A 24,176-nucleotide genomic window follows, 5' to 3' on the forward strand; every position below is an offset into this window, starting at 1 on the left:
TTGATCATTAGCTATATGACTAACTATATGGGTTATTGATTGGTTGCCCAAGTATTTGTATGGGAGACTGAGTGTGTGTGTGGGTGTCTGGGAGGTGTATGACTCTGTGCATAGATGTGTGAGCAGTTGATTCACTAGATGTATGGGTTCAAAAGTGCATGTGGAAACAGCTGTATGGGCGGTTGACTGTGTGCATGAGTGTATTGGTGAGTGAATGGATATCTCAGTGCTACATGTCAAAGTAAGTACATATGTAAAACACAGTACATGTGAGAGTTGACATATATAAATAACTGTGCATAAGAGCCAGTGAATGTGTGAGTGGCTGTATGGATCATTGTGAACTTGTATCAGGGATTGTATAACAGAGTAAATATGTGTTATTATATGTTTCAATAAGTAAGGTGTGTATAACTATATAGTTGATGAAATGGAGGTGTGATTGATTCTTTGCATGACTGACTAGGTGTGTGAGTAACTCCATGGATGAGTGACAGTCTGTGAGTGTCTGTTTACACTGAGTGTATCTAAGGTTATATTAGAGTCTGAAGAGGTTCATCGTATCATCACATGAATGATGTTATCAGTGATGTGATCAGTAATGTCAAATGAGATGTCATCAGTGATGTCATCAGTGATATCATTTGAGATGTCATCAGTGATGTCATCAGTGATGTCACTGACCATGTCATGAATGATGTAATATGTGACATCATCAGCAGTGGATTGCGGGTGCGCGATATATAGTTAGTGCAACTAACTATATATGGAATTTCAATGGTTTTGTGTGAGTAAAATAAGGTTTTGTAAATGCTAATTCCTAACTATATATGGTCTATAACCTATGGTTTTTTCAGTGAATTTTCAAGGTTTTGTAAATGCTAATTCCTAACTATATATGGTCTATAACCTATGGTTTTTTCAGTGAATTTCATAGGTTTTTTAATAGCAAATTTTTATAGTTTTTAAAAATAATAAATTTTAAATCGAATTTTATATTGTATAATTATGTCATTTTTTTTTTATTCTTTTTGGTGCGCTCCCGGGGCGCGGACCAGTGAACGCACGGGTAAGCGCAATCTTGTGGCACGCCCCGGGGCGCGTACTGATGAGCGTCCCGATAGCGCTATTGCCGCGAACGAAAACAACATTGTGACGTATTGCGTAGCCGCCACGCCTTGCGTCATAAGCGCGTATCGCGTAGCCGCGAGATGCGTCTTATGACACACCGCGTAAACGCACCCGGAAGCGCATACGATCGCGCAACGTAAACGCCCTGATGCGCTTACGAAACACACCCCGGGACGCGCCCCGGGGCGCGTAGCGTAAGCGCGTCAAACCATGTGACTTTAAAATAACACTTTTCATTGGTTCATAACTTTTTTTTTTCCAAATTGTGTGAAACCCACCCATTTCTCTCACTATTGCTTTGTACTTGGAGAGAGCAAGAGCTGTTCTGTGTACTGTGTTCATCTCCTACTTTTCTGATCTACAGCAATGGCTGCAAGAGAGTCATCCAGCAGTGATTCCGACGGATTTTTAGATGAGGACCCTCCTCAGCAGAAGAAAAAAAACCATTTCATCTGGAAATTCTATGACATCCCTGAAGGACAAAAAAAAGTCAACGCTCCAAAAGTAACCTGTAAAATATGTGGTAGTACTTTATCCAGAGGCAATCCTCTGAAAAAATATAGTTTTGGAAATGCTAATTTAATCAGGCATGTGAAAAGAAGACACCCTAACAACTTTGCCAGGGAGAGTGTCAGAGAGCTAGCACGGAATTTACCCACAGATGGCGGCAGCACCTCCACTGGTGGAGCAACACTTTCGGGACCACCCCGTGGAAGAATGGTCCCTAACATTCAGCCGGTGTTTGCCGGCATCAAATTTCTGTGCACGGAGTGTGACGAACTGCTCTGCTATGGGGAGCAGAGTGTTGAACTCATTGCCATAAAGAAACAGCAACACCGCTGCCCTGCAGTCCCTAAATTTTCACATTTTTTTGCTCCTGTTGAGCAGTTTTGGAATCCCTGTTTTTGTTTTTCCCCTGACAAAAATCCAAAAACAATATAAAATCGTTTTAAAAAGTCTAAAAAAATATAAAACAACAAAAACAAAAAAAAAGTTCTTTTCAGAACTACCTCCAATTTATAAAAAAATGCTATTTTTTTTTTTTTTTTAAAGTGTCATTTTTTATCTCCATGGTACGCTCCCCCGTACGCTCCCCGGTGCGCGTACCTGGCGCTCCCCCCGCGAAAATCGAATTTTTTTTTATTTTATTTTTTACCCGCGGGACCCTTTTATGGCCCCCACATCAAAACTAGGGGGTCAGGGGGGTGTACCCTGCCCCCTTTTGCTCATTTCCCCCTTTGATTTTTGCCACCTCTTGTGTCTCAATCCTACCGAGACACAAGATGGCGGCCGCTGCGGACTGTTTCGAATGTTTACAGACAGCCGAGAACCAATCAGCTTGCCGTGCGCAAGTCTCGTGGGGCGCCAGGAGCGCTCCCCGGTACGCACACCGGGGCGCGGCTCTAGATATATATCTTTTTTTAAACCTAATCTACTCAAAATTCACAGGAGCACATATCTTGAGACCTAGCAAAGGCACATCGGGCAAACAATATCTACAATTTTGCCAAGTTTCGTGGAAATCCATTCAGCCGTTTGGGCTAAAAGTGAGGCCAACCGCCCTATGGAAATTAACATGGGAAAAACATGTTTTGGGACCCCCCTTTTTTCTCAGCCCCCCCTTGACAAACCCCCCCCAAATTTTCAGTTGCTGCTCAGAAACAAAATGTTCCATTTTCCTGAAAATTTCAGCCAATTCCGTCCACAAACGCCAAAGTTATTAGACATAGAATTTTCAAAAATCCCATAGAGAAAAAATCCTAACTATATATACCTACTGGCGACCGCCAGTAGGTAATATATATAAATATATATATATATATATATATATATATATATATATATTATATATATATATATATATATATATATATATACACATATATATATTTGTTATATAAAGAAATTACAACATATCACCCTATCCTACAAGTAATAGGAAAAGGAAAATAGATTCTTATAAGAATATCAGAGAAGCAAAAACATTACATAAAATTTGTACAGGGAAAAAGTAATTTCATGACATAATCCTGGTGCCGATTCTCTTGCTTTGCCTTGAATTCTCCGACTCAGCTTGGCTTTCTCTATCTTAAGATCTTGCAAAAGTCTGTCCATGCTCCATAACTGTCAATTTTCCAATGCTACTTACTTTTTCTTAATTTCTTTTATCTTCTCTAGATCATAGTATTTATGGTACTTGTTATAACTAGTACTAGGCTTCATTACCCAGACCCATTGTCCTACTCTCTATTTTTGTTCTTTTACAGCCCATCTGGTAACACAATTATTTTTATATCTACTTTGATGTTTTATAATTCTTTCTTTAATCTCATGCTTTTCAATTTGAAAATAATTATTTTCAAAAAGCCAATTAGCAGTAAGTTTGGAACCAGGTTTGCGACCTCTCAACAAACAAAATGGAGAGCGACCTGTAATAGTGTTGGGGGTGATATGAGAGGACCATAGCATATTCTTAATAGATTGAACAATAGCTTTCATAGAAATCATAGCTAACTGTAAAGCTTCCCTAATCATCCTGTTAATGCGCTCCACTAACTCATTAGCACAAGGACAATATAAAGGGGCAGGCACATGTTTCACGGCTAAACTTTGTAGAAATTCTATAATTTCTTCTGAAACAAGCTGTACTCCATTATCTGTGATAAGAGTATGTAAAGTACTTTTACCTATGTAAACTTCAGACAGAAACAACTAAGAGTGTTGGTATCAGTATGGTTTACAAACTTGACAGTAATCCATTTTGAAAAGTAATCAAAATGGATTGGGAGTTGGGGGTAGAGGGTGCACTTGGGTGTACATATAGTAACCCCCTTCATTGGCAAACACAAGGTGGCAGGCACTGTGCGGTGCCTGTTACGTTGTGCATGCCAATGCACAACATGCATTTTGTGCATTGCGGCGGGGGCTGCTGACAGCACCACAGACCACAATGAATAATATGCAGAATGTGACTGCCAGGATGGCGGGCGCTTTCTAATTAGCATAGCGGGAACACTGCACCTCTGGCGGTCAGTGCCATTTGGCGTTACGTAATGGGCCCCTAAGTGTAAAGTTATTCAATAATTAAATTCAAACCTGAAAAACAGAGGAACATCAAAAGAATTAGAAGAAAACAACCTATCAAACAAGTATAAAAGCCAGTGTTTAGAACTATCATATATTTAGTCATAAGAAAAACCCATCAAAAATGAGTGAAATTCCTAATCTTAAAGCATTAGAAAATGTAGCAGAATAGTTATTAACAAAGAAGACAAAATGATTATAGCAGAAAAGCAAAGAAAGTCAGCCGAACGATGTGCAGCTTTGAAGGAAAGGGTGAATTCATTAAATAAAAAGTGCCAAAAATACAAAAGTATGCATCAATATAGAAATAAAACATCTGTGAAACGATATCTAGTTTCTGCCATTTACCTCACTAATCAAAAGAGAAACACCTCAGCCACCACGGGAAAATGAATAATTGCCTTTATCCTCCTAAATCTTAGGGAGACATAATAGTACCAGAACAAATAACAAAAACTAGCGAAGGAGCCAATTTTATTATTTATGACAGGTGTCAAATGGAAAACATATAATGATTTTCGGGAACCAAACAAAATATCCATTATCTTTGAAAGAAGCAAGGATGGCATTTAGATTGAAGATTAAAGATTTTCTGTGCCATTTAAACAGATTTACGCACATATAGAATGTAGTATGTTCAAAAACATCATGCTGATTATTGCACTGCTTATTGCCAAAAGAAACAGAGAAAGCATACGAAAAATGTTACATTTAATAAAACCAAAAAGTTACTTCAAACGCATTAAAAATGAAATCATCGAGCCTTATAGAGCCTAATATACAGTGCTTGAATGCACAAATCAGATAAGTTTGCGCAATACCATATTTATGAACAGTCGTGCTCCAGTGCTGTCCTCCGCATTACTCATGCTGGTAGTTAGCTGTTATTCAATGCTAAAAGTGTTGCGTCTTGTGTGAGATTTGGATTTGAGTAATTCCTGGGCAGCCATTTTAATTGTCTTTCTCCACTTTTCCAAGAAGGCCGTCCATTTGTGCACTTGCGAATGGGTGACGCACATCATTGAATACAATTTGAGGAAGCACACAATCCAACACAGTTGCTACTGCTGTTTTATCGGTTACTACTATAAAAAATCCATTGACCTCTACTATTACACCAAAACATTCCTTCACCCACTCTGCCTGAGGTCCAGTATGGGGAAACGGATGCCTCCCTAACTAAACGTTTTCTCTGTCGCCACCCTTAATTCAACTTATCGCTGATTGAAATTAGCACCCCAAGAATAGTGGGTAAGGAAATCTTCATCATTATTGCCCTTGTTTCACCTACTTTACAAGTGCCATTACTTCATGTGTACCCCTTGCGTGTGCTGCATCCATGCTATCTGCCCTAAGTATCGAGAGGTCAAATGTTTAACTACTAAGATGGCCGCTATTTCATCTTAATAGAATCAGTTGGTTCCAGTTCCAGTCTTGCTCTCTTACCTTTGGTGGTCCTCCTGGTCCTCTCTGATCCAGAATTGGCACTCCTGCACTATTTCACATAAAGCAGTGATAGGGGTGGTATGGGGATGCAGCAAGTCTCCTCCAGGCTGATGTGCACACTTCCCATCATCACCAATCCCGGCACACACTGAGCAGGCATAGAGAGTTTACAGCCTGCCTGATCAGGCCTATGTTACTCTGGTTCATGCACAACTTTTCTCCCTTGTATGTATCCTTTCATAAGTGATACCATTTAACCAGGGGCGGCTCCTCCATGTGGGCAGAGGAGCATCGCCCCAATGCTTTCTCGCAGTGCGAGAAGCAGAAACATAAAATGGTACTATAAATACCATTTTAAGTTTCTGCTTCTCTCACTGCGAGAAAGCAGAAGTGTTTGGTTGGGGGCAAGTGGGTGGGCGGTCCTGCTCCAGGGCATGGTCCGCCTACCACCATACAAGTCAGAGGCCTCCGAAGTCATCTGCGGCGTCCCTCAAGGATCATCTCTGAGCCCCACCCTCTTCAACGTCTACATGAGCCCCCTCGCGGCCATCGTACGCAAACACAACCTCAGCATAATCTCCTACGCCGACGACACCCAGCTGATCCTCTCCCTGACCAACGACTCCGCCTCCGCCAGAGCCAACCTGCACGAAGGGATGAAAGAGGTAGCCGAGTGGATGACGACCAGCCGCCTGAAACTGAACTCTGACAAGACGGAGGTCCTCATCCTGGGCTCTTCCCCCTCCACCTGGGATGACTCCTGGTGGCCTCCCGCACTGGGCACCGCACCCAAACCAACAGACCATGCACGCAACCTGGGCTTCACCCTGGACTCCTCCCTCTCCATGACCAGGCAAGTCAACAACGTCTCCTCGGCGTGCTTCAACATCCTACGCATGCTACGGAAGATCTTCCGGTGGATCCCCACCGAGACCAGGAAGACCGTCTCCCAGGCCCTCGTCACCAGCCGACTGGACTACAGCAACGCCCTCTACGCCGGTACCACCGCCAAGCTCCAGAAGAGAATCCAGCGGATCCAGAACGCCTCAGCCAGACTCATCCTCGACATCCCACGAACCAGCCACATCACCGGACATCTGAGAGACCTTCACTGGCTCCCCGTCAACAAAAGAATCACCTTCCGCCTCCTCACCCACGCACACAAAGCCCTACACGACCAAGGCCCGAGCTACCTCAACAGCCGGATCAACTTCTACGCTCCCAAACGCCACCTCCGATCAGCCAACCACGCCCTCGCCGCCGTCCCCCGCATCCGAAGAGCGACTACAGGAGGAAGGTCCTTCTCCTACCTGGCCGCCAAGACCTGGAACTCCCTCCCGACCGACCTGCGCCTGACCCAAGACCACCTCTTCTTCAGGAAGAAGCTGAAGACCTGGCTGTTCGAGCAGTAGCGGCACCCCCCCCCCCAGCGCCTTGAGACCCTACGGGTATGTAGCGCGCTCTATAAGTGTCACTGATTGATTGATTGGGAGGAGTGACTTGCCCACTGTTATGGGCGCTGACTGTTTGGTCGGCCCAATCATTCGCACTCTCCGTTTTCTCCATGTAGGCTGCATGCAGGGGATGGGAGGGAGGCTGTCTGCTTCCTGGGACTCAGAGCAGAGACAACGTGATGCGGGACCGGGCATGCGAAGGTAAGTTTAAAAAAAAATAACACCCCTTGCAGGAACCCCTCCCCGTGCAATCCCCCACCGGCGAGTCATGCTGGCCGTGACTGTGTTTAACTACCACAGCAACTCTTAACTCACACCACTCAAAATGGTCTCTATGTACAACGCTGCCTCAGCTTACACACACACCTATCCTCAATCTTTGCAACATACCACCGTTCTTTTGCTGTCTACTACATATCTGTAGTACCTTACATTCAACACAATTGTCTGTAGCGACTCCTATAACGATTGAATGAGAAACCTAGGGCAAATCTGCTTGAATGACAAAGAGGAGGGTATTGTAAATCCTTGTCTGTGGTGTACAAACAATCTGGACAATACTTCTTAGGCATCAGGGAGAAGGTTGTTGTTGGTTCTCAATGGTGTGCTCTGGAAGAAGACCCAGGGTGAAAGAGTACATTGCTCATGAAGGTCCCTCTTAGTATACTTGCATATTATTCACACAGTTTCTCAATTATTGTAAGGAATTTAGCTCAGTGCCAGACTTCACTTTCTTGGAGTTGCCAGGTTTTTTTAGATTACGTTTTTTAGGCTTTATTGTGGATCAAATACATTTTACACACAGGCCAGGCAACCATTCTATGGGTACAAATCTATCATCAAAAAGAAAAAAAAAACGTTTGTGAATAAGGCCCTAAGTGTGGCATTACGGTATCCCATATTATGTGCTGGCATACTTCTCTTCCACCAAATCTTCAGATTGCAATAGGCTTTGTGAAGCTTTGAGTATTTTCACAGATACTTTCAGGACTTCTTCACGGTACTGGTGTTCCATGGATTTTACCCACCAAAACCCTTTGTTTTGAAAGGAGCTGGAGTGGTCCAAATATCCGAAGCCAAATGAAGGTTTGGGTTGGCTTGTGTTAGTCGATTAAATTGGTTAAACAATTCAGGAACTGAGACAAGTACTCTTCCTGGCTTTGCACAGGAAAACACACTAAGGGGCCGATTTCAATGTCGGATGGACCTGAGTCCATCCTACATTGATCTGGAAGTGGGACCGACCGACCAACCTCCTGTGGTGGTCCCAAACCAGCAATTAGGATGCGACCGAACACTGTTTGGTCGCAATCCTATTCTTTACAATGAGAGCATGCATTCCGACCGGACTGCATTCTCTCATTGCAAAGAGCTGAGGTGCAGATCATTCCTGCACCCCGTGGCAGCAACATCCAGAGGCCTTACACTCATGGAGCCCGGCTTGGGGCCCCCAAAGTCATATTCTGACAGCCTTTCTGTGTCAGAAAGGCAGGCACAGAAAGGCTGTGGGAATCCGTTATCGTAATCACCCGGGTGGAAAGAGCCACCCTTGGGATTACTGGCCCCTTTACCCATGGCAGAGGGGCTGTCCGAGCCCGTTTCAAGCCATTTAGTATGCCCGTACGGATTGCTTTCTGACTAACCACATCATAATGATTAAAATTTTGGCAGGCGGGTTACTCCAGCACAAATGTAATGGATATCCAGTATTACAAGTGCATTATATTCAATGACACTTAGAATATAGCAGACAGGGAAACCATCACATTTAGGATGGAGTAACCTTTTCACCAAATTCTAAACCAGGCCCTACACTTCTAAACTGTAATATTCAATAGAAATGTATTCCAGAGGTAAAATCTTTAGAAATAAGAAGATGACGCGATTCTTCTTGTTCACAGAGATCCACAAATTACAGGCTGGAAAAAAATTCAACGTGTACGCTCAAGATGAATGCAAAAAGATATTTAACATAAGAGTTGGAAGCTTCAGTACAAATACATGTTAAAGACTGGAAGTAGACATAGGAAACAAAGAAAGAAAGGAAGAAAGAAACAAAGAAAGAAAAAGGGACAAAATGAAAAGAATGAAGCAACAAATGATCTCTTATCTAATGCCTATTTTAAATATTCACCCTAATGAATCCTCTCTAACACGCCAGGAGGCACATTAAATTATGCTCTACATACTAGACATCATGTTGACCAGGTTTAACTGGCCAGTACTTTACACAGGATTGATATTGTACATACACAGGCAAAATCCTCTGTCAGCTAATCTTGGATAATAAAAATAATTTAATTAAGATGGAATGAGTCGGGGATTCTAATAAAGGAGAAGAGTGCGACATCTGCGTCATGTATAATGGAATCTGGGCTCACTAATGCTTTGCTAAAGTGTTTTTCATGGTGTTAAATAGATCAGACGTTATTGAGAATTAAGAAAGGAGTACAGTAAGACTGCAAGTTTTATCTCCCCCCTCGAGCAACGTTTAAATACATTCATGGAGCTAATTCCCCAATGTAACGATTATGAGCAACAAACCTTTTTCGATGCAAAAAAATCATTGGATTTAGAGGTAGTAAAGAATGACAGCCGTTTTTTGAAATAATTAATGTCTCCATTATTTTAGATTTGTATTATGGCTTAATGCCCACTAAGAGATGTAGCGCAAAGCACTGGAATCTGTAACCAGTTTCTCTAATGTACACCATATGCTTTTTAAAGTACATCCAAAAGATAGTTGAGAAGGAATTTAAATAAAAGTCAATGGTTGAGGGAAATTTCAACAAACAATATTTGAGTATAAGTGTTTGGGTTTAAAATATTTCTGTTTCTCTTATACACTATGCAATAAGATACATGAACCTATGTTGTGTGCTTTTACATCATATATATGTATTTTCCCAGGGTTGTATTTTATACGATGGTGTTGGGGGTGCTCCATGTGTTGACTCTTTTGTCCTGTGTGTAATATATTCTAGATAGTGAATGATTTAAAGTCTCCTGCAATGTCTTTTCCTCCTTTATTCTTTTTGTTGATGTCGTGCGAAAAAAGGTTAGTTTTGCTACATTTCTTGCCATTTGTATACGGCACTTTATCCACTACCGTGGTCTTGCAACATGTTTTACCTTAGCTGAATGATGGGATGGGAAGTGTTATGTGTGAAAGAAACTCTTAGAGTGTTCAGAGTCCTGTACACTGATGCTGTACACAAGAGTGTTTGTGTCAGGAAAAATGTGATGCAGAAAGACTGCTTATATACTTACATGTTGGCGGCCCTCAACTTGCTACCAACCCCCTGGTTTTAGATCCAATTGTTTTGTTGTTAAATCGGATGTGTTCACTCCACCTGTTTTGCTGTGTTCATTTTTGTTGGCTTTAGGATACTGCAATGTTAACCAGTGCTCCTTCCTTTAAAACAGGTAAATTTGGCTTACACCTAATTGGCTCAATTCATTTACTTTCAAGTCTCTAGTTAGTGGTACTACATGTATCCAGGGCATGTAGGTTAAATAAGAATAGTGGGCCAGCAGCCCTCATTGTCCCACCCAATAAAGTAGCCTTTTAAAATATTTCCCAGGCCTGCCAATGCAGCCTGTATTGGAGTTTTAAACTACCATTTCAATGTGGCTAAATACACCTTTTGCCAGGCTTAAAACTTTCTCTTTAAAACATATGTCACCCCTAATATAGGCCCTGAAGGCTTATATGGCAGGATGCATGGCATTCTAAAGTTAAGACATGTGGGTTTGTGTTTTACATGCACTGAACACTTAAATGAACTGTAATTTGATAGCATAGTAAAGTTAGATTTTAAGCCTTAGCTGATGGATTCTGTATTTCACATTTGGATCACAAAAAACAAATTGGTGATGGAATAGGGGTGATTTATCCCTCTAAATTCTTTTGCACCATAAAGAAGCTCAAGGGTCTGGAAAAAGCTTAAGGTCTTTCCTTCCCTCTGAAGGTATCAGATGTCCTTTCTTTTTTCGGGTGTTCTTATATATCACCCCTAGACCATTTAACACATTTATGAAATTGCTTGCAAAGGAATTTGCCCCACTACACATATAGTATGCCAATTTCACAGTTATGGGAAACTTTAATATCCATATGGATGACCCGGACTGTAAAGGGGAGACACAGCTGGCAGAAGCGATGGCTGAGCCTAACCTCCACTAAAGAGTGAAAGGCCCTACTCATAAAAAGGTACATACACTTGACCTTATTTTCTCCTGTCTTCTCATGCCACAGACACTCCATATCTCATGACATGATCAAATCATTTTAAGCTTCCTTTATTTGAGTCTTACAAGAGATTTCCATACTGCTAACCAGGATAGACAAAGAAAATCATAAAATCATAAAATCTCTGGAACTAATTTGACAAACTATCTTAAATAAATCAATCTCACTTCAAGGACAAGTTTGGATGCCACTATTATGCTCTCTACTCCTCCATTGTCCATGCTTTAGACCAAATTCCACCGAAAAAACAGGTTACACCAAAACCAAAATCCCCCTTCGCAGCTTTTTTCTCATTGGGCCTATAAGCTAAAAAAGCGCCATCAAATCAACCAATAAAAACAGGATTTATAAAGAATGGCTAATCACCCTATACGGCATCCAAACCATTCCAGGTTTAGGTGGTTCATTAGAACAGATGGTCCGGACTTGGCTGGGGAGGCTGTTCCAGGTTTTTGCTGCCATGTGCAAGAAGAATAGTCCTCCACTTCTTGGGCTGGGCTGGCCAGGCGAGGGACACCATCGCCACGCCCCCGAGATCCTCCCCTATTTAGGAGTGCCATATCCTCCTATCCAGACACTATAGGCTGACGACCCGGTGGCAGGGGGTCTACGCCTGAGGCTGGAGGAATCAGCGGAAGAACTGTATAAGTGTTCGGACACTCGCACTCGCATTTTAGCTCACACGCGCTCTGCTGAAGTAAGAGCAGGGGCGCGTTTTTAACTGGGAATCTCCTTTTGTCTCCGCTCCTAATTCCTTCCTGGAAATTTTAAAATTGAATTGGTCACTCACCTGCCTCTCACTCCCAGGGAGCACCGGCGGTCGGCTGGGTGCAGGATACACCGGCGGACTCTCGGCGGCCGGAGGCGCCATCTTGGGCTGGGCTGGCCAGGCGAGGGACACCATCGCCACGCCCCCGAGATCCTCCCCTATATAAACAGCCCCTATGTGTCAGCGCAGCGGACGAGCGCAGCGGGCGCGACGAAGGCGCGCCGGAGTTGCGCCAGAGTTAAGCCCGTCTGCGCCCGTCCGCGGCCGGACGGGCCCAGGGGCCAGTAGTGCTGTCACTTCCCATCTTTACTCGTCCTCCGCGCTCAGGCGCCTACACGCCTCGGCCTGCCCTCTCTCCTCCGACACCTGGGCCCGCATTACCTCACTTGGCATTGCAGGCACTGCAACCCCTAAGCTTGCTCTAAAACCATCATTTACCGTCCCGGCTCCCCCCGAGTCGTCCATCCGGGTCCTATACCTGAACACCCGCTCGATGGTCAAGCACCAAACCGACATCCTGCATCTTCTTATGTCTGAAAGCCCCGACGTCTTATTGTTATCTGAGACTTATTTTTATTTTATTTTATGTAGTTTATAGAGCGCGCAGCTACCCCCGAAGGGGTGTCCCGGCGCTAAAATCCTGAGCCTCCCAGGGGGAATAGGGAGTAAAGAGCAAGGAGAAGCAGGAGAGTGACTCAAAGTCCGGAGAAGAGCCAGGTTTTGAGTTTGGCTCGGAAGATGGATTCGGAGGGACAGAATCTCAGCTCGATAGGTAGGGAGTTCCACAGTTTGGCAGCAATGACACTGAACCCTCTGCCACCCATTCTAGATAATTTAAAACGGGGTGAGATCAGGAGGCGAAGGTCATTGGATCTCAAGGATCTGGTGGAGCAGGATATCGAGACACGTTTTTTCAGATAGTTAGGTCCGCGGTCGTTGACGGCTCGATAGGTGAGGGTGAGGACCTTGAACTGGATGCGGCTGGCCACTGGAAGCCAGTGGAGTTCCCTCCGATAAGCAGAAACAGATTGGCGGTAGGGGATGTTACCAATCAGTCTGGCTGCAGCATTCTGGACAATCTGCAGCCGGCCTACCAAGTACTGGGGGGCACCAGCATAGAGGCTGTTAGCATAGTCCAGGTGGGACGTGATGAGGGCTTGGGAAACTGTACGGCGGGAATCCAGGGGGAGATAGGGAAGAATTTTTCTGATCATCCGCAACTTCAGGAAGCAGGCAGAGGTAACTTTATTGACCTGAGTTTTACATGACAGGGAGTCGTCAAACTGGAAACCCAGATTCCGAGCCGAGTGAACGGGGGATGGGGCGGGATCAAGCGCCGTGGGCCACCACCAAGAGGAGGGGATGGAGGCTCTCTGATTAAAAAACAGTACCTCCGTTTTGTCTGCATTCAGTCTGAGGTGATTAGCGGTCATCCAGATACTGATGTTGGTGAGGCATTGGCGAAAGTTGGCGAATGCGGAGTCCGAGTGGTCCCTGAAAGAAAACACCAACTGTGTGTCGTCAGCGTAAGAGACCACCCTGACTCCGTAGGACTCCACAACGTCGGCCAAGGGGGCAAGATAGACGTTGAAGAACAGGGGGCTGAGGGCAGAACCCTGTGGCACCCCGCATGACAGGGGTTTTTTCTCTGACTTGAAGGGTCGCAACAATACCCTCTGACTTCTTGTCGAGAGGAAGGACTCGATCCAGTTGAAGGCAGTGCCACCAATGCCTATCTGTTTAAGTCGATCAAGGAGGATAGGGTGGGAGACCGTATCGAAAGCTGCGGACAGGTCGAGGAGGACCAGCATGGCCTCCTCGCCCCTGTCCACGCACTCCCGAATTGTTTCGGATACTTCCAGCAAAGCCGTCTCAGTGCTAAATCCGGCTCTAAATCCGGATTGTGATCCATGCAGCAGAGAGTGGTTTTCTAGATATTCCGTGAGTTGCAGCTGCACGGCTTTTTCCAGGACTTTAGCGGGTTTAGGGAGGAGGGAAATGGGGCGATAGTTAGCAAAAACAGTGGGATCTGCATCCGCTTTTTTTAGGATGGGAATCACCAAGGCCTCCTTCCAGGTGGTAGGGAAGAAGCCATGGTGGAGGGAGGCATTCCAAATGGAGAGGAAGGAGCAGGCTAGTGAAGGCGCCAGTTCTCCCATGAGTTTCGCGGGGACAGGATCGGAGGGGGCGCCGGATTTGCAATGGGTGAGTAACCTGATAGCATCATCCTGGTTGAGCTTGTTAAAAGAAAGAAAGGACGGGGACTCTGGGGGACTAGTGGGGGGAGGCATGGGGGCTAGCCCTGTGGGGAAGGAGACACAAAGTTTATTAATCTTATCGAGGAAGTAGTCTGCGAGTCCTTCGCAAAGAGCCTGACTCGCGGTGTTCTGAGGAGCCCTGGCCGGAGGATTAATAAAATCTTTAACAATGCTAAAGAGGGTTTTAGATGAATTTTTGGCCTTGGTTATTTGAGAGGCAAAGTGATCTTTCATAGCGATTTTTTTTTGTTTAAGGAATTTTTTCAGGGCAGATCTGTATAAAAGTTTGGCTTCGAGGTCGTAGTTTAATCTCCACTTACGTTCGAGAGCTTTACATCTGCTTTTCTCCTCACGGAGGGGGGTAGTAAACCAGGGGGCAGAGGGTCGCAATCTAGTGGAGGTGATGATTTTCTGGGGGGCGATGGAGTCAATCGCATTGACGAGGGCAGCATTCAGCCTAGAAACATTTTCATCTATGTCAGAGGAGAGGTACTCTGTCTGAAAGTGGAATACCGGGTCCAGGGTAGCACATGTAACCTTGTGCCACTTTCTTCCCAACTCCTTCCTAGGGGCCAGAGGGGCAGTTTTTCGTCCAAGGGCAAGAGAGAAGGGGATGAGGTAATGGTCAGTCCAGGTAAGAGGGAGGGGAGGGAGGACAGTGATATTCGAGAAATTAGCGAATATGAGGTCCAGGGTGTGACCAGCCACATGAGTGGGACCTACGACTAATTGTTTGAGATTCAGGCTATCCATAGTTTCCAGCAGATTGTTTGCCTTCACGCAGAGCGGGTTGTCTACGTGGAGGTTAAAATCGCCCAGGACAATGAAATATTGGTGTTTGAGAGATAAATCAGCCAGTTGGTGGAAAAGGGCAGTGAGAGAAGGGGAGGTGGCGGTGGGGGGATTGTAGACTAATGTGCCAGCCAGGATAACTGCCGCGGAGTCGGATATGGAAAAGTACATGGCTTCAATTATACCAATATTAGTAAGTTTGGTAAAGGTCAGCTGGAGGTGGGTTTTAAGAATGACGGCTAGACCGCCTCCAGATTTACCGCCAGCCCGGTTCAAGCATTTTATATCATATCCTGGGGGAATAGCCAGATAGATATCCGGAGAAGAGGAGTCAGTGATCCAGGACTCGGTGAGAAAGAGAATATCCCATTCATCTGAGGAGATGGACATCCAGATGTCATTGGCATGACGGGGGAGAGAGCGGCAATTGATCAAACCAGCTTTCAGGGTACGCTGATTAGAAAAGGGTAGCTGTGACGGGGGACGAGGAGAGAGACCAGGTTGGTAGGGCGGAAGGGTGAATTTGCATTGTGGGCAAAGGAAATGAGCGGACTCCAGGTGGTTTGGGATGCAGCGAGTGCTGGTCGAGCAAGGGCGAGGATTAAGTAGGTGTAGTTGGGTATTGGTCCAACACGTACGGACGGGGCTAGTGGAAGAGGCAGGGGGTCTGGCCCTGGGCCCGGTCCAGGCCCGGACGGGCCCAGACGGGCTTGCCTTTGGCGCGCCTTCGGCGCGCTGACGGCGCGCCCGCTGCGCCCGTCCGCTGCGCTTCCTAGCGAGACACATTTTTAATGTCTGTGGAAAAGGGCGTCATGGGGGTGTGGCCAGCTGAGGTGGGCGTGTCCGCCGTGGCGCCTCGCCCTCAGTGATGGCGAAATGGAGTGTTCGTTGCAGCGCTAAGTCCGCTGTTTCAGTGCACGGGGTAAGTGATTAAAAGAACAAGGTATCACACAGCAAAGTTTTTAAAAGTACAGATTCACTCCCGGCTTTCCGCCTCAGGAGACTCACAATTTAAAGTGACGCGCTTTCCAGCTGCGCGCACTTTATAGTGATAAGAAGGGGGCGTGGCCAGCTGAGGTGGGCGTGTCCGCCGTGGCGCCTCGCCCTCAGTGATGGCGAAATGGAGTGTTCGTTGCAGCGCTAAGTCCGCTGTTTCAGTGCACGGGGTAAGTGATTAAAAGAACAAGGTATCACACAGCAAAGTTTTTAAAAGTACAGATTCACTCCCGGCTTTCCGCCTCAGGAGACTCACAATTTAAAGTGACGCGCTTTCCAGCTGCGCGCACTTTATAGTGATAAGAAGGGGGCGTGGCCAGCTGAGGTGGCGTGTCCGCCGTGGCGCCTCGCCCTCAGTGATGGCGAAATGGAGTGTTCGTTGCAGCGCTAAGTCCGCTGTTTCAGTGCACGGGGTAAGTGATTAAAAGAACAAGGTATCACACAGCAAAGTTTTTAAAAGTACAGATTCACTCCCGGCTTTCCGCCTCAGGAGACTCACAATTTAAAGTGACGCGCTTTCCAGCTGCGCGCACTTTATAGTGATAAGAAGGGGGCGTGGCCAGCTGAGGTGGGCGTGTCCGCCATGGCGCCTCGCCCTCAGTGATGGCGAAATGGAGTGTTCGTTGCAGCGCTAAGTCCGCTGTTTCAGTGCACGGGGTAAGTGATTAAAAGAACAAGGTATCACACAGCAAAGTTTTTAAAAGTACAGATTCACTCCCGGCTTTCCGCCTCAGGAGACTCACAATTTAAAGTGACGCGCTTTCCAGCTGCGCGCACTTTATAGTGATAAGAAGGGGGCGTGGCCAGCTGAGGTGGGCGTGTCCGCCGTGGCGCCTCGCCCTCAGTGATGGCGAAATGGAGTGTTCGTTGCAGCGCTAAGTCCGCTGTTTCAGTGCACGGGGTAAGTGATTAAAAGAACAAGGTATCACACAGCAAAGTTTTTAAAAGTACAGATTCACTCCCGGCTTTCCGCCTCAGGAGACTCACAATTTAAAGTGACGCGCTTTCCAGCTGCGCGCACTTTATAGTGATAAGAAGGGGGCGTGGCCAGCTGAGGTGGGCGTGTCCGCCGTGGCGCCTCGCCCTCAGTGATGGCGAAATGGAGTGTTCGTTGCAGCGCTAAGTCCGCTGTTTCAGTGCACGGGGTAAGTGATTAAAAGAACAAGGTATCACACAGCAAAGTTTTTAAAAGTACAGATTCACTCCCGGCTTTCCGCCTCAGGAGACTCACAATTTAAAGTGACGCGCTTTCCAGCTGCGCGCACTTTATAGTGATAAGAAGGGGGCGTGGCCAGCTGAGGTGGGCGTGTCCGCCGTGGCGCCTCGCCCTCAGTGATGGCGAAATGGAGTGTTCGTTGCAGCGCTAAGTCCGCTGTTTCAGTGCACGGGGTAAGTGATTAAAAGAACAAGGTATCACACAGCAAAGTTTTTAAAAGTACAGATTCACTCCCGGCTTTCCGCCTCAGGAGACTCACAATTTAAAGTGACGCGCTTTTCAGCTGCGCGCACTTTATAGTGATAAGAAGGGGGCGTGGCCAGCTGAGGTGGGCGTGTCCGCCGTGGCGCCTCGCCCTCAGTGATGGCGAAATGGAGTGTTCGTTGCAGCGCTAAGTCCGCTGTTTCAGTGCACGGGGTAAGTGATTAAAAGAACAAGGTATCACACAGCAAAGTTTTTAAAAGTACAGATTCACTCCCGGCTTTCCGCCTCAGGAGACTCACAATTTAATTTAATTTTACTTGGCTTACAGACGACTCTCTCCCAGACATCCTGGCTGCGTTACCCCCTGATTACTTTTTATTCAACAACAACCGATCAGGGGGCCGCACCGGGGGAGGGGTGGCAGCGGTAATACGCAAGGATCTTAAGATTATTGCCTCTGCGGCCATGACTCTACCGGATGTAGACACCCTGGTTCTTAGCCTGGGGACCGAGGTAGGCGCAGTTACTGTCGTGCTACTATACCGTCCTCCCCATTCCATGCCGTCCTTTCCCTCATCCTTCATCGATCAGCTAACCAGTATTGCTACCTGCTCGTCCCGTATCATCATCATTGGGGACTTTAATTACTGGTTTCAACACGTGGACGCCGGCCCACATGCTTCCGAACTGTTCGAGGGTCTCTCAAACCTGAACTTCAACCAACTAGTCAGGTCTGCCACCCACAAGGGTGGCCACATCCTCGACCATGTTTGGACCCACGGAGTCACGTCCTCTTGCCCACTAATAACACCTTGTGTGTGGTCGGACCATTGCCTGATCGATACCACCTTTTCAGCGGTCGGCCAGATTAAGGTCCCCACACGGGAGAATGGCAGGGCCCGCAAGTGGAAGGCTGTCGATCCCTCCAAACTACTGGTTCACCTGTCCCAAACCTATCCTCTGCCACCTAATGACACTGGTATCGACGAGCTCCACGGCCTCGTGGCAGACTGGCTTACTACAGCCAGTGACATCTTTGCTCCCCTCACTGAGTTCCCCCAATCCCGGCACAGTAACTCCCACAAATGGTTTACCCCCCACCTAAAAGCCCTCCATCTGGAACTTCGCCAGCTTGAGCGCAAGTGGAGGAGAGACTACAGCCCTGTGAGCAGAGACGCCTACGTGGCTGCCCGCAATGGGTATAAACTTGCTATTCTGGCTGCCAAAAAAAGCTATGCCTCTGGTAAAATTTCATCTGCTCCTGGCCAGTCTAAGGAAATCTTTAAAATCCTTAATGAATTCACCTCCGACCCCAGGACGCTTCCCACTCAGGCCCCTACACAGGAAGCATGTAATGCCCTCAGCACTTTTTTCGTGGAAAAAATCGCACTGATTAAGCACACCATCCCTGTTATGGCTCCTGGCGCTGGATCTGTTCCCCCTCCCCACAACACTTCTTCTTTTACACAATTCCCTCTCCTAGACCCCACCTCTTTGGCCACTCTTGCCACCCGCATCAAGTCGGGATCCCCGGATGACTGCTGCCCTCCCTCTATTCTGAGGGACATCTGTCATACTCTACCTGACTGTATCCTCCCCCTGCTAAATTCTTCCCTTTCTTCCGGGACGGTGCCGGGCTCCTTCAGGGAGGCCGTGTTGGTGCCTCTTTTGAAGAAGCCGGGGGCTGACCCCGCCGCTCCAGCAAACTACCGCCCCATCTCCCTTCTACCTTTCTTTTCAAAAATCCTGGAAGCCCACGTCACCACCTGTCTCTCACAGTTTATCGAGAGCTCCAACTTCCTCGAGGTCAACCAAGCTGGCTTCAGACCCGGCCACTCTACGGAGACAGTGATCTTGGCCGTGCTGGATGCCCTGAGGGACGGTGTTGACAGGGGCACCCCCCAGGCCCTGGTATTGTTAGATCTGTCAGCCGCTTTCGACACGGTGGATCACAACATCCTTCTCCGCCGTGTCGAGCAGGCTGGCATCCAGGGCCTGGCTCTGGCCTGGGTCAGATCCTTCCTGACGGGCAGGTCTCAGACCCTAAGCCTGGGTGCTTTCAGGGCTCCTAGAGAGCATTTGCTCTGTGGGGTCCCCCAGGGTTCTTCTCTGTCTCCTCTTCTTTTCAATCTTTATCTTCGCCCCCTTCTCCTCTCTCTAAGGCTGTGGGACGTCACCGTGTTTAATTACGCGGACGACCTGCAGCTTATCTTCCCTCTTAATTCCCCCTCTGCTATTCCCAACTTTCAGTCAGCTATGTCCCATATTCTCCAGTGGATGGGCCATAACCAGCTAAAGTTGAACCCCGGTAAGACGGAGCTCCTCCTTCCTGGTAGGAGCTCCACTTTCTGGGGGCCCCAATTCTGGCCGGTGGAATTGGGCCCTTCTCCCACCCCTGTGGCTTCGGTGAAGAGCTTGGGGGTCACTATTGACTCCGCCCTATCCCTAGGGCCGCAGGTGGCGACCGTGGTCTCGTCCTGCATCTACCAACTGCGCAGGATCAGGAAAGTGGCATATCTTTTGACACCCGATGCCCTCCTGCAGGTCATCATGGCCCTCGTCCTCTCCCGCCTGGATTTTTCCAACTCGATCTACCATGGTCTGCCTAAAACATCGGTGGGCAGACTACAGGTGGTCCAAAATCAGGCGGCGAGACTGGCCTTAGGGATCCCCAAGTGGCAATCTGCCAAGCCCCTTCTCGTTAAACTCCACTGGCTCCCTGTTGCTTCTAGGGCAGCCTTCAAGATTGGCTGCCTCACTTTCAAATCTTTGGCTGGTCTCTGTCCCACCTTTGTAAAATCTCTCATCCGACCCTATTGCCCGTCCCGCAATTTGAGATCTTCCCATCTTCACTTCCTGACTGTTCCCTCTTATAAGCTCTGCAGATCCGGGGGCCGGAGATTTGCATACCTGGCCCCCAAGCTTTGGAACTCTTTCCCCCTCTCCCTTAAAATTTCTAACTCTTTGACACTTTTTCGTAAATCTCTAAAAACTTGGCTTTTTCCCCAATCTGGTTAATTTCTCCGCCTCCTCTACTTCCAACCAGCGCCAGGAAACCCATGGTGTCAGTGCGCTTTATAAGCATCCCTTACGATACGATACGATACTTCTGCTTTGGTGGATGCGAGGAGTGTGGGCAAGTGACAGGGAAGTGTAGTGTAGTCTTCTCAATGGTTGGTGGAATTTCACGTAGCTTTTAATGTAGGCAGGTTGTTGGTTGTGTAGAGCCATGTGGGCATGGGTCAGCAATTTGAATTGGCATCTTTTCTGCATAGGGAGCCAGTGGAGTTGCCTGAGGTGTGGTGGTATGTGGGATCATCAAGGAAGGTTGAGAAGTAGTCTGGCTGTGGTGTTCTGTATGGTATGAAGTCTTTTTAGGAGGTGTGTGGTGATTCCTACTTAGAGGACATTGCTGTAGACTAATCGGCTGGTGATGAGGGCCTGTGTCACATTGCATCTTGTATACAGGGGTAGCCACTTGAAGATCGTGCATAGCATGAGCAGAGTGAAGAAGCATCTGGAGGAGATGCCGCTGATCTGAGAGTTCATGGTGAGCCTGTTGTCAATGATGATTCCAAGGTTTCTGGCATGCTCGAAGGGAGTCGGTGTAGGTCCTAGTCATTCCATTTGTTGCTGCTGTTGCGGAAGATCAGAAGTTCAGTCTTGTCTGTGTTGAGCTATAGGCAATTGTCTATAATCCAGTTGGTGTCACTTATCATGCATCTATGGACGTTGGTTTTGGTGGTGTTAGGGTAGTTGGTAAGGGAGAGAAGGAGTTGGGTGTCATCTAGACTATGTTGTGACTGTTGGATCTGAATATGTTGGCTAGCAGGGTCATTTATGCATTGAGGCTGAGGTAAGATCCTTGGGGGACACCACAGGTGAAATCATTGGGTTCTGAGTTGAAAGGAAGTAGGTGGATCCTCTGGGTTCTTCCAGTGAGGAAGGAGGTGGTTGTTGTAAGTGCGTCCCTTTGGATGTCGATAAGGTGGAGTCTTTTGATCATGTGTGGAGAGATACGCTGTTGAAGGTTGCTGAGAGGGCAAGGAGGATCAGATCAGCTGTTTCTCCTTGGCCGAGGAGGGTTTGGATATTGTCAGTGGCTACAAAGAGGGTAGTCTCTGTACTGTGATTGTTGTGGAAGCTGAATTGGAAGGCGTAGAGTAGCTGTTTCTGCTTCAGACATGTCATGAGTTGCTTGTTGATGAGTTTTTCCAGAACCTTAGCTGGGAATGGGACTAGGGAGATTGTCCAGTAGTTTTTGAGTATGATGGGGCCTGCAGAGGGTTTTTTGAGTAGTGGTTGGAATTCAGCGTGTTTCCAGGCATCAGAAAATTTTGCAGTGGTAATGGAGATGTTGAGCAGAGCAGTGAACTCCTGGTTGAGCCTTTGGTTTCCGAGATTTAAGATGTGGTGTGGGCAAGGGTCTGTGGGAGCTCCAGAGTCAATGGATATCATGGTGGAGGTGATGTACTGGGTAGAGAGGAGGTTCCAGGTGGTCAGTCTGTGGCTGGTGTTAGTTGTGATGGTGGCGTATCTGTTGATGAAGTCTGTGGGTGTCGGTTGGGGTTTGAAATATCTGTATATCGCTGAAAACTTGTCGTGAAAAATGTTGGCGAAGTTGTCGCACAGCAGCTGGGTTAAAGAATTTATTAACAATGCTAAAAAGTTTCTTGGTGTTGGTGCCGTTGTTTTCAATATGTGTGGCTTGGGCTGCCTTCTTTGTTGCTCTCAACAGACGGTTGTAGAGGTTGAGGGAGGTCTTGAAGGCTGTCCTTTCGAAGAAGTCTTTGCTGGTGCACCATATCTTCTCCAGCTCTCCAATTAGCTGGCCTTTTTGGAATATTTTCTCATAATACTGCTCTTGATGGGACAATTCTGTGGTGCAATTGGTGACCCTGGTGTTGAAATTCTTTACTTCCTGTTTGAGGTCGGTGGTGGTGATGGGGTTGGAGGTGTTGAGAGCTTCTGTTCAGCTGGTCTATGAAGGTTTACTACACCCCCAGTGGGGGGTACTGGTCATCATGCGGATGGCCGTGCAGGAGTTGGGGATGCTGAAGTGTACGATGGAGTGATGCGGTCTTGATGAGTAATTTTATGTTTGTCAGTGATCACTGTGGCAGTGTCTGGGGTGGATAAGCGGGTGAGCCAGGTTTTGATGAGGAAAAGAATGTCCAGTTGAAGGGTGGGGATGAGGTCCCATAGGTCGGTGGAGTGCTTGCGCATTGAGTGTGTGTCGAGGAGTAAGCAGTGGAGTTGGTGCCTTCCTTGTGGTGTGGTGAGAGGTCGACATGGTGCTGTGCGATGTGACGGGAAGTTGTGCTGGTACAGGAGAAGGTGCATCTGTCACAGGAGAACGGCCCTATTCTTGAGTGGGGTGCAGCGTCGGAGGCATCAGTGTTTGCTGGGTTGTCCAGAGGGCAGTGGCATTGCATCTGTGGGTGGATCACGGACCAGGAGTCCTGGCGCTGGGCATGCTGTGCACCACTGGTGCCCCGGCTGTCCAGCCATGCTGCGTCCTCCATTTGGTAGGGATGAGAGTTGGGAGGGGGTGGGCGGGGTTAGGTGGGGTAAAGGGTCAACAGGCAGGTGGCCAAGGCTGACAGCAGTGATGAAAAACAAGGGGTAGAAGAGAAAAGCAGTAAAGCCATTGTAAACACTTAGAAATAAAATAAAAAAGGGGGTATGATCCCACAGACGACAAGGCATTTTAAAGCATCTCTTAGAGTTTTTCAGAAAAAGACCAAGAAATGCCTTTTCTAAACAAATCTGACAAAGATGGGAATTCTGCTAAGACTGTCTTTCAGACAGCTTGGTTGTTACTTATCCGTGATCCTACATACAACAACTTCTCAAGCTCTAAGCGACTATCTTTAGAACTACTTCCAGGAGAAAGTCGAGAGCATTTAATCAATTTTGGTTATGGATAATGCTGCTTCTATCCTTTGACCTCGACCCGGAGAGTTGGTAAAAGGAGGGGGAGTGGAAGTAGCAGGCTTTGAATAGATCTCTCTTGCAGACTTAGAAGCAGTTATTTTATCAGCGAATTCAGGCTCCCTGTTAGATCTCTGCCAACTCAGAATTCTTAAATGTGCAGTTTCACTTTTTAAAAAACTGTTTAACTGTCTATTCAACTAATCTCTGAAATCATGCACAGTTCCAGTGATCTAGAAAAATGCATAATGCATAATGCTCCCAATACTAAAAAAAAACAAGCCAACCCTAAATGTCCGAGTAATTACAGGCACAGCATGCTGGATCAGCTGGTTAATAAACAGCTATTGTAATTTGCAGAGAAGAGAAAGCCTTCATTATACTGTTAGATCTGTCACCCTTAGGATGGTCTTCCCCGAAACCTTTTGCCTTCACCCTCCTATTTTCCTGAATTCATTTTTGCCAGCCTTAGAACCTGTGCTAAAGTGCTTGTACTCATTCCCTGATAAAATTAGCTAATACCTGATTGTTATACTTAATTTGCATAGTAAAGTTGTAAACCATATACCCAGGACCTGTTATGCTCCGTCCATCACCACCCCCTTTTGTACCGCTTTGGCCACCATAAGTTTGTCTGCCT

Source organism: Lissotriton helveticus, chromosome 4_1 (genome assembly GCF_964261635.1).
Source record: "Lissotriton helveticus chromosome 4_1, aLisHel1.1, whole genome shotgun sequence".
In the NCBI taxonomy this organism is placed as follows: domain Eukaryota; kingdom Metazoa; phylum Chordata; class Amphibia; order Caudata; family Salamandridae; genus Lissotriton; species Lissotriton helveticus.